The sequence below is a fragment of the Zingiber officinale genome, chromosome 7A (genome assembly GCF_018446385.1).
Source record: "Zingiber officinale cultivar Zhangliang chromosome 7A, Zo_v1.1, whole genome shotgun sequence".
Lineage (NCBI taxonomy): Eukaryota > Viridiplantae > Streptophyta > Magnoliopsida > Zingiberales > Zingiberaceae > Zingiber > Zingiber officinale.
In genome coordinates, this window is record NC_055998.1 from 73,672,343 (window position 1) to 73,684,449 (window position 12,107).

Consider the following 12,107-nt stretch of genomic DNA (forward strand, 5'->3'; position numbering starts at 1 on the left):
CCGGCTTCGAGCCACCTGCTCTTCCGTGTCGCGACAACTTGAGCAGCGTCCCATCCGAGGGCACCCCCTGGGCTAGGGTACATTTTTGTACTCGCTGTCTATTTATTTTATTATTCCAGTATCAGTTTGTTACTTATATGTTCGTTGGATCCGCCTCAAGACTCGGGGTACCAGGGACCGGAGGGACCCGGTCGCTGGCTGCAGGTAGCATTTGTTGGTGCGGTTAGCACTAATGGTCTAACTCAGGTTTTGATGAATGACAAATCAGGTTAAGTTAGGTTTGTCGTTGTCTAACACTCTGATCGAGTGTGCAGGCGAAGTCCAGATAGGTCGACGGGCTGACCGGATGTCTGGCACGAAGCCCAGCTAGGTCGACGGGCTGACCGGATAGCTGGCACGAAGTCCAAATGGGTCGAAGGACTGACCAGACATTTGACACGAAGTCCAGCTAGGTTGACGGGCTGACCGGATAGCTGACACGAAGTCTAGACGGGTCGAAGGGCTGACCGGACGTCTGTCAAGTAAGTAAAGGTAAGTCATTGGAAGGGAGTGACTGTGAGGACGCGTTCCCGGGAAGGGAACTTAGGCGCCGATCCGACTTAGAACCATTTCGGAACTCTAAGTCGAGATCGTGACTAGATTCCGATCTCGGAAAGATGGAATCTAAGTCATACTCTTTTCTATCAAAATTATAAACTGTGCTAATTCTTTGTTTTGCAGGATATACATTATATATTTGCCTCTGACTAACCTTGTCTTGCAGGAGAAGATGTTTTCTGGAGAAAGGTGGTCCGGGCGCCCGGAGGCAAGTTTTATCCTGATCGCGGGGTCGACACATGGAGCTCGCTGGTTGGGTCAGCTACGTTATGATCGAGGTGCCCTGAATATTCTAGGCACCCCGAACCCTCCTATATAAGGAGGGTCAAGGCTGAAGCTTCAACACAACTCAGAACTCTCATACTGCTCTCTTATGCTCGTGCGATGCCGCAAGGCTACTCCGAAAAAGCACTGTCCTCAGTTTATTTCTTTTCATTTTGTCAGTATGTATTTTCTTATTAGCATTCCTGTAATTCATTTTTGTAACATTCTTCGAATTGCTAGTGGATTGCCGAACGAAAGCACCCTTGTGTGCGGGCCTTGGAGTAGGAGTCGCCAAAGGCTCCGGACCAAGTAAAATTGGTTTGTGTTAGCTTTGTCTCATTTTCGTACTTTCCGCTACGTACTCGTTCGAAATTTTAGATCGATATTCACCCCCCCCTCTATCGAAATTCACGATCCAACAAGTGGTATCAGAGTGGGTACCGCTCTGATTTGGTGCAACCACCAATCAGACAAGGGGGTGATCTGTTTTAAATCTTTTTTCTCTTCTTTCGGCTTTCAGTTTTTCGTACAATTCCAAACAGGTATTATTACCTTTTTGGAAACTTTTTCCGTTGCAGTTAATCTAAATTGGTGCAACATCAATTTAGTTTTCCTTATTAATTATATTTCTTCCCGTACTACTAAATCTAAGACCAAGTCTTGGGATTTTTTTTGTCGCTACTCTATTGTGTGCAGGATGTCTTAGATCGAAGGCTTCAGCACAGTGCGACCTCCCCTGTTCAAAGGGGATGATTTCCCGTACTGGAACAAGCGGATGGAGGTGTATCTCAAGACGGATTTCGACCAGTGGCTCAGCGTCACAAAAGCCTACAAAGCACCAGTTGATAGCTTCGGGAATCTATTGGATCATGAACAATGGACGTCAGACATAAAGAAGAAGACATCAACGGAGAACAAGGTGATCAACACACTACAATGCGGATTGACAAAGGAAGAGTTGAACCGGGTCGGACCGCATCAGAATGCGAAAGAGCTATGAGATAAATTGATAGAACTGCATGAAGGAACTAGCGATGCTAAGGTAACAAAAAGAGATTTGTTGTTAAATAAAATTTTTAATATAAAAATGCAGGAAGGAGAAACAGCAAGTCAGCTCCACGCGAGGATCAAAGACATCCTCAACGGGCTTCATGTGATAGGCCACCAGATGGACAACAGAGACCTAATCAGGTATGTATTAAACGCGTTTCCACGCAACAATTTGTGGGCATCCATTGTGGATGCCTACAAAATTTCTAAGAACCTCTCTAAACTTAAATTAGATGAATTATTCTGTGAATTAGAATTACATGAGCAGACTAACGCTGGAGCCGAGAAAGATATTGCTTTATTTGCAGGTTCCTCCAAAAAAAAGAAGATCAAGCTTGAACCTGAAGAAGACTCTGACCAAGACTCCGAAAACGAAGAGTACCTGGTGAACTTGGTAAGAAAAATATTCACCAGGAGAAAGAAAAGCTTCAGCAAGAAGGATCTACAAAAGATCAGTTCTCCAACCGAACCGAGGAACGTGACATGCTACGGATGCAACAAGAAGGGGTACTACAAGAATGAGTGTCCGAAATTAAAGATTGACAAAACGAAACTTACCAAAAAGAAGGCCCTCAAAGCGACGTGGGACGACTCCTCGGACGAATCGGAGGTCGAAGATCAGAAGCACCAGAGTCATCTTGCGTTAAGGGCCTATGAAGCTGAGTCGGAAGACGAATCGGAAGACGAGTCCGAACCCGAATCGAGCCACGAGTCGGTACTCGTTTCCGAAGGTTCCGAAAAGGTATACCTAACTTTAAATCGAAAGTTTTTTAAAATTATTTCTTGCTTAAATAGTAAATTAGATAAATTAGAAAGTGAAAACAAATCACTCCTTGAGGAGAATCAAAACCTCAAGGAACAAATTGTGAATAATAATCCAACTTAAGATCTAACACTTGAGAAGAAGAATCTATCACTAAAATCAGAAGTTAATAATTTAAAAGAAATGTTAGAAAAATTTACAACAAGATCAAAAAACTTAGATCTAATTTTAAATAATCAAAAGACATGCTATAACAAAACCAGACTTGGATATAAGTCAAACTCAAATAAATTTTTTAAATCATTAATAACCCAACACAAACCAACGAGTAAAGCCTCGGTTTCGAAAGCGTGTTTGATCATGCAAGTAGGGCTTAACCAATACTATATACCTAAAGAAAAAATATATTATATAAATTCGAATAAACCAAATCAAAAACCAAAATACAAACCTAAACAAAAAAATTCAAAATCTAAATATTTTAAAACTCACCAAAAACTCGACCTATCATCAAGTAAATTATAACTATAAAAGAAATAGACATAAACCCAAAACGAAAAATTAAATTAAAAGTTAATAATTCAAGGGGAGGCTCCAGAATAGCTGGCACCTCCAGAACTAACGTACCCGGAAGGATAACTTAAACTAATCTACTCGACAGGGTACTTAGGATTAATTAGAAAAGGGGACTCAAGTTTAACTTGAAAAATGATACTGGTGAAGTTTTGGATGATAGTACGTTAGGGAAATTTAGTCTATGCATGTATAGGAAGATATGGCTTCGACCTGGTGCATTTGGCTAAGTGGAACTGACCGAAGTTATCCTTTATGGATTCTAACCAGTTAGACCAAGGTTTTGTACTAAGTCTAGTGGATAAGATTATTTGGAAAACCTTGAAGGTATGGTTACTGTGATGATGTCCAAGTGACTCACCATAGTCCAGAATTTTATCCAGAGAATGCCTATCTATTGAATCCAAAGCTAAACCCGAATCTAACACAAGTTAAAACCAAACCCTAAAATTGAATCTAATTCATCTCACAAAATTATAGGATTCTCTGATTGAAAATATAGATTGGGTGAGATGACTAAGGATTTAAAATTAAAATTAAATTAAATTAAACTAAAATTAAAATTAAATTAAATTAACATTAAAATTAAATTAAATTAAATTAAATTAAAATAAACTTAAATTAAAATTAAATTAACATTAACATTAAAATTAAATAAAAATTAAAATTAAATTAAACTAAAATTAAATTTAAATTAAATTAAATTAAATTAAAATTAAAATTAAAATTAAAATTAAAATTAAAATTAAATTAAACTAAAATTAAACTTAATTTTTTAAAAATTTATTTCAAAATTAAACTTAATTTTTTTAAAATTCATTTTAAAATTAAACTTAATTTTTTTTAAAAAAAAATCATTTCAAAATTAAACTTAATTTTTTTTAAAATTAAACTTATTTTTTTAAAATTTATTTTAAAATTCAACTTAATTTTTTTTAAAAATTAAACTTATTTTTTTTAAAATTTTATTTTAAAATTAAACTTAATTCTTTTTTACTTAAAAATTCATTTTAAATTAAACTTAAATTCTGTTTTAACCAAAAAAAAAAAGTTATTTTAAAAATTAACTTAAATTTTTAACTTAAAAATTTATTTTAAAAATTAACTTAAATTATTTTTAAACTTAAAAATTTATTTTAAAAACTAACTTAAATTTTTTTCTTAAAAATTTATTTTAAAATTAAACTTAATTTTTTTAAAAAATCATTTTAAAATTAAACTTATTTTTTTTAAAAAAAATTCATTTTAAAATCAAACTTAATTTTTATTTTTTATTTTTTTAAAATTAACTCACACTCTCACATAGAATAATCAACCTTAAAAATGACTTTAAAAGAATAAAATTAGACTAACTTTAACTCCTACCTATTATAGGAAACCAGGTGGATTTTGGACAGTGGGTGCTCCAAGCATATGACTGGAGATCACACCAAGTTCACCCAACTTACCTACAATAGTTTAGGAACAGTTGCCTTTAGAAACAATAGCAAGCTCAAGGTAAGCGGTATATCATCACGAATTTTCATGCCCTAAAACTCCTTAATAAAATGAAATTGTAGAAAGAAAAAATAAAACTCGAAGCATCTAGGACAATGCTAAATGAATACAACCTACCTAAATATTTATGGGCAGAAGCTGTTAGTACAGCCTGCTATGTACAAAATAGAATAACACTAAATAGAACACATAATAAAGCCCTCTTTGAGCTTTATTATAACAAACAACCCAATATAAAATATTTTAAAGTTTTTGGATGCCCAGTCTTCATCCTAAACACAAGAGAACACTTAGGAAAGTTTACCTCTAAAGTAGAAAATGGAATCTTTGTAGGCTACTCCTTAAATAGTAGAGGTTACAGAGTCTATAATAAAGTGACATTAAGAATTGAAGAGACTATCAATGTGAAATTTGAAGAATCCAAACAAAACCTAGAACAAACTCAACTACAACCAATTGAATTTGTTCAAGAAAATAATAATTCTGAAGGAACCAATCAACCTCTAAATCATGAAGAAGAAGAACAACCTCAAGAGAGTCAACCTCCTAGAACTATAAGAGTCAACCCTAATCATCAAACTGACCAAATAATTGGTGACCCAGACCTAAGGGTTCAAATTAGGTCATCTTTTAGAAATCTAAGTCAAATATCTTTAATCTTAAAAATTGAACCCAAAATCATAGTTGAATCCCTACTTGACCTAGACTGGGTCATAGCTATGCAAGAAGAACTAGCTCAATTTGAGCGTAATGAAGTTTGGGAATTAATACCATCACCTAAAAACAAAAAGGTAATAGAAACAAAATGGGTATTTAGAAACAAATTAAGTGGAACTGGGGAAATTACCAGAAATAAAGCTAGGCTAGTTGCTAAAGGATTTAGTCAAGTAGAAGGACTTGACTATGATGAGACTTACGCCCCGATAGCTAGATTAGAGTCCATTAGAATGTTACTTAGTTATGCAGCCCACAAAGGGTTCAGATTATATCAGATGGACGTTAAATCCGCGTTCATAAATGGACTAATAAAAGAAGAAGTCTACGTAAGACAACAACCTGGGTTTGAAAATCTAGAACATCCTGACCGTGTCTATAAATTAAAAAAGGCTTTATGTGGACTTAAGCAAGCACCTAGGGCGTGGTATGAAAGACTTACTTCGTACCTAATCTCTAAAGGCTTCAACCAAGGTCAAATTGACCCAACCCTATTCGTTAAGTTAATAAAAGAAGATATTTTTATAGCCCAAATCTACATAGATGATATAATCTTTGGTTCAACAAATTCATAATTTTTAGATGAATTTACAAGCCTAATGGAACACGAGTTTGAAATGAGTCTAGTAGGTAAATTAACCTATTTTTTAGGATTACAAATCAAACAAACGAATGAAGGAAATTACATTTATCATTGTACTAGGAATTAGTTATGACATTTGAAATTCAACCTACTTATTTGATTAATATAATTGATTCTGACTTGTCTTATAGACCAGGAATTTTAAAACTGTTTTCAAAATGGTTATTTTCAAATTCTAAGGCAAAATACTTTTATGTTTTCAAAATTTCCTATTTTTAGAATTTCAAAAAGGTTTTAACCTTAGATTAGGTCAATCCCCTATAAATCATGTTCCCCTAGGACTAGTAATTGAGCATCTCATCAACACTCTAGGATTCTCTTGTTTGTGACTATCAAACGTAGAAAGGGGTGCGATGCATAGGCAGATTGTCTGGACTTAAGATACTTATTTCAGTGTATCGACATAAGTCTGAGCGTTAAATACTAAACAGACATTGATCAAGTTAAGTTATTCAGTTTAGTCAAACATTAACTGATTACAATGCACTTAACTTGACTAACCAAGTGAAAGCTACCATCTTCTGATAGTTAGTAAGTAACTAACTGGTTAGACATATTTTGAATATCAGGTTCAGGGGGAGGATTAAATCAACCTATTCGCATACTTAGTACAAAAACTATTTTCTCAGATTTAAAAATTTTTATTTAAATATGATCTTTGAAAATCTAATTTGATAAAATCCATTTTTTATTACTAGCTTGTATAAAACTAAGCTTTTAAATTGTATCTTATAAACTCAGGATTTAAAAATTGAATCTTTTGCAAACTTAGATTTGAAAAATAACCCTTAATTAGTTTTGAAAAGTAGATTTTTCAAACTTAGTTTTGAAATTTTGGTTTTGAAAACTTATGCTTAAAAAGTGTTTCAAAGTTGAAACTTACTTTTAAAACTTGATCTTGAAATTTGAAACTTATACACTTATGCTTTAAAGATCTGAAATTTTAAAAACTTGATTATGTTGCAAAAATTATCTTTTGAAAATTAATCAATACTAAATTATGTTGCTAAATTAGTTATCTTTAAAAAACTTAGTCATTTTATAAAAGTTAAAAAACAAAAATTAAATTCACTATGTTTTAAAATTTAAAGTCCCTCAAGTCAACTTGACCTTATTTCGTGAAATGTTTACATTGGCTGTCTTCTTTTATTTTGCATGTTCTCTCTATGTTCATGTTTGATGAATGCCAAAGGGGGAGGGATAGATGGTTAAGTTAGTGCAACAAAAATATCAAATTTAAAATCTAACTTAAACCCTATAAATGCTTGTTTTACTTGCATATTTTCACTAACTTAACTAGGTTGTCATTCCATCAAAAAGGGGGAGATTGTTGGTGCGGTTAGCACTAACGATCTAACTCAGGTTTTGATGAATGACAAATCAGGTTAAGTTAGGTTTGTCGTTGTCTAACACTCTGATCGAGTGTGCAGGCGAAGTCCAGACAGGTCGACGGGCTGACTGGATGTCTGGCACGAAGCCCAGCTAGGTCGACGGGCCGACCGGATAGCTGGCACGAAGTCCAAATGGGTCGAAGGACTGACCAGACATTTGACACGAAGTCCAGCTAGGTTGACAGGCTGACCGGATAGCTGACACGAAGTCCAGACGGGTCGAAGGGCTGACCGGACGTCTGTCAAGTAAGTAAAGGTAAGTCATTGGAAGGGAGTGACTGTGAGGACGCGTTCCCGGGAAGGGAACTTAGGCGCCGATCCGACTTAGAACCATTTCGGAACTCTAAGTTGAGATCGTGACTAGATTCCGGTCTCGGAAAGATGGAATCTAAGTCATACTCTTTTATGTCAAAATTATAAACTGTGCTAATTCTTAGTTTTGCAGGATATACATTATATATTTGCCTCGGACTAACCTTGTCTTGCAGGAGAAGATGTTTTCTGGAGAAAGGTGGTCCGGGCGCTCGGAGGCAAGTTTTATCCTGATCGCGGCGTCGACATATAGAGCTCGCTGGTTGGGTCAGCCACGTCATGATCGAGGTGCCCTGAAGGTTCCAGGCACCCCGAACCCTCCTATATAAGGAGGGTCAAGGCTGAAGTTTCAACACAACTCAGAACTCTCAGACTGCTCTCTTGTGCTCGTGCGACGCCGCGAGGCTACTCCGACAAAGCGCTGTCCTTAGTTTATTTCTTTTCATTTTGTCGATATTTATTTTCTTATTAGCATTCCTGTAATTCATTTTTGTAACATTCTTCGAATTGCTAGTGGATTGCCCAACGAAAGCACCCTTGTGTGCGGGCCTTAGAGTAAGAGTCGCCAAAGGCTCCGAACAAAGTAAAATTGGTTTGTGTTAGCTTTGTCTCATTTTCGTACTTTCTGCTGCGTACTCGTTCGAAATTTTAGATCAATATTCGCCCCCCCCCTCTCTATCGAAATTCACGATCCAACAGCATTGACCAGAAGACTTCTCATGACTTGGTCAATATTGAAGCCATCTCAGCACACCCCCCTCCGGGACGTCGCGATTCGGTCAACATTCCATCTATTAGTTAGAGACCTAGAGCCAATCACGTTGTATGGACTCATTGTATTATATTCCTATGTATATAAAGGCATTTGTTTTGGTTATTATACTTACTTGTATTGGTGTCAAATAACTAAGTATAATAGCGTCCTTGAGTAGAAGGTTTTTATCTATATCAATCGATTGGTTGAATCGATAGTGAGATGATATAGAGAATACTACTCTTAATCATTCATAGTCAAGTATTAACATTCAGGGACAATGTTAATGCGATGAGACTAGCATGTAGGTCAACTCGATGACATGATCTCACAGGTCATGGATATAGAGATATCAAGTTGACACGTGGGTATACATTGGAGAATGTATACTGAATGACCCGCCATGAGAAAGTATCATGGATCGTTATATGAGTATCATATACTTTCTCATGTGACTATTAGTATGACTATTAGTCCTTGGACCTGAAGTCACCATGGTTCCCTACATAAGGAGTTGCATACTTTGGCTTCGTCAAACGTCACTCGTAACTGGGTGGACTATAAAGGCGATTACTGGGTATGTAACAAATTATGCGGAGGGATGTGAGTGATGTAGATGGGATCTATCCCTCCTATATAACCGGAGTGACATCGTTATTCATGATAGAGTGAGACCACTAAATGCATGACCATGCCCAAATGCTCAGCTCAAGGGCTTTGTTCCCGTTTACCTTCGATCTCATTGGCTCCATGCTCGCGTCGTTCACGAGATCCGCTTTCGCTATGCTCATGAGTTTTGCGATCATTCGTCATCGACCTCTTGGTTCAGCTCGACGATTGTCTCTTTACCTGGTCGACATTTTTTAGTCGCCCGGTCGTGGTTATTGTCGCTTGGTCGGTATTTTCCTAGTCGCGCGCTCGACATCGCTCGCCCGTTCTCATTCTGCTCGATCGACATTATCTTTGTTTCCTGGTCGGTATTTTCTCGGTTACGCGCTCGACATTGCTCGCTCGTTCTTATTCCACCCGACCCGCATTTTCTCTATTTGCCCAGTCGACATTTTTTGATCTCCCGGTCGTGATTTATTGTCGCTCGGTCGCGCGCTCGACATCGCTCGCCCGTTCTCATTCTGCTCGATCGACATTATCTTTGTTTCCTGGTCGATATTTTCTCGATTGCGCGCTCGTTCTTATTCCACCTGACCCACATTTTCTCTATTTGCCTGGTCGACATTTTTCGATCGCCCGGTCATGATTTATTGTCGCTCGATCGCGCGCTCGACACCGCTCGCCCATCGTCTTTCGACTCGCTCGGCATTCTCGATCACTCGGGCGCAATTTACTGTCACTCGGACGATATTTTTTTGGTCGCGCGCTTGACACCGCTCGTTCATCATCTTTCGACCCGCTCGGCATTTCCTGGTCGGTAATTCTCGATTGTTCGGTCACGATTCATGGACGCTCGATCAGTATTTTTCTTGATCATGCTCACGGCTTTGCTCGTCCATCATTCTCTCTATTGTCCGGTCGTGATTTACTATCACTCGGTCGACAACTTTTCGGTCGCTCGGAATTGATTTATTGTCGCTCGATCGTTTTACTCAGTATCTCTCGATCATCTGCTCGATGTCGCTCGACATTTGCCAGATCACTCTTTCAACACTCGCTCGGTATTGGTTTTGTCGCTCGATTGACACTTATTCTTTTCGTCGCTCTGTCAGGCGCTCACCGTTTGCAGCTACTCGTTCGATGTTATAAAACAAGCTCAGTGATATAAGTTTGCGTTAAATAGCAATTCTGTTTTACGTTGGCTTGCTCTAGTCAGTTGGACTTGCGTCTCCTTCGACTAGACTTAAGGGGGAGGCTTGTGATGTGGATATAGGTTGAGGGGTAGAGAAGAAATTAGGTTGAGGAAGGACGACATTTTAGTCTTTTCGCTGGTTAGGGCTTTAGTGGAAAAAAGGAGGCACTGTAAGGGGGGGGGGGGTGTTTTCTCCTGGGTTTCTTCTTGCTTCCGTCGAAAAAGGAGGGAGTCAACTTCTCTCCCTGGTGCTCAACTCCTCACCGGAGCCGCCCGTCGTTCCGCTATCCTTGTCTTCGCGACGCCGCCACCGGACCAGCTACTGCTCCTTCTTCTTCCTTCTCCTCACGGCGCCGGCAGCAGCCTCATCCGTCGGAGATGCTGCCAACACAGCTAATGACGCCTCACTGTTTCCGTTGGCCATTTGTCACCTCCGACCCTTTCTTCTTCTCCACGCCTCTGCCGTCGCCGGCATCCCCTACACCATCGCGTCACCTTCCTCGTCGCCTCCGGCCAGACCCTCATGCACTCTGTAGCCTCATCGCACATCGCTTCACTGGTCGACGCCGCCGCCACCAGGCAACACACCACCGCCCACCTCCTCTGTTCTCTCTCTCTCTCTCCCGCCTCCGACCACCGTTGTCAAGGGTGCGCACGGCTGCCTCCTTCTCTCCTCCTTGTTCACATGCGGCAGCACCCTCCGCACCGGCGGGTGCCACAAGCCACAGCCGAGTTCCACCGTCGTAGACGACCTCCGATCTGAATTGTCGCCCACTTCCGAAACCAATTCGGTATCCGACCCACGTTGACGAGCATCTTCGGCGCTATTCCGACCATCGAGCTATTGTTGTGTTCTGGTCTTCATGCCGATCTAGCTTGTGTATTGTGTTCCAACTTATGTGATGAGCCAGTCTGGTTGTGTGTCATACCTCGGCCTGGGCGTCGATATCATGTTCCGACCTTTGTGTCGTCATTGTATTCCAGCCTGCGTGCCGCTAGTACCTCCCAGATTGCGTGTCGTTAGTACCTCCCGACCCGCGTGCCGCTAGTACCTCCCGGCCTGCGGGCCAATGTCTCAACCTGACCTATGTGCTAGGGTTGCATCCAGTTTCGTGCCACCGCGTCCGGCTTCGCGTCGTCAGATCTAGCTCTTCATCCGGCTCCGAGTCACCTGTTCTTCCGGGTCACAACAACTTGAGCAGCGTCCCATTCGAGGGCGCCCCCCGGGTCAGGATACGTTTTCGTACTCAGTCTCAATTTATTTTATTATTCCAGTATTAGTTTGTTACTTATGTGTTCGTTGGATCCGCCTCGAGCCTCGGGGTACCAGGGATCGAGGGGATCCGGTCGCTGGCTGTAGGTAGCATTGACCAGAAGATTTCTCATGACTTGGTCAACATAAAAATCATCTCAGCACACCCCCCTCCGGGACGTCACGATTCGATTAACATTCTATCCACCTCAACCGATGATCCGTCTGACTCAGATTCCGGACAGAATCAATAATATTTTAGTTCACGAAAAAATAGTGAAGATTTTGAAAAGTTAAAATAATTTTAATTGATATTGAAATAATTTTAATTAATATCTAAAACAGTTTATTTAATTTTTTTTAAAAAAATATAACTATTTTATACTATATATTTTAAGTCAAAACTGTTATAATTGAAATAAAAAATATTTTAAATAAAAAAGAGAAAGGTTGTCCGTGATCTACTTGCTTAAAATGGTTCGTGATGTATCTTTCT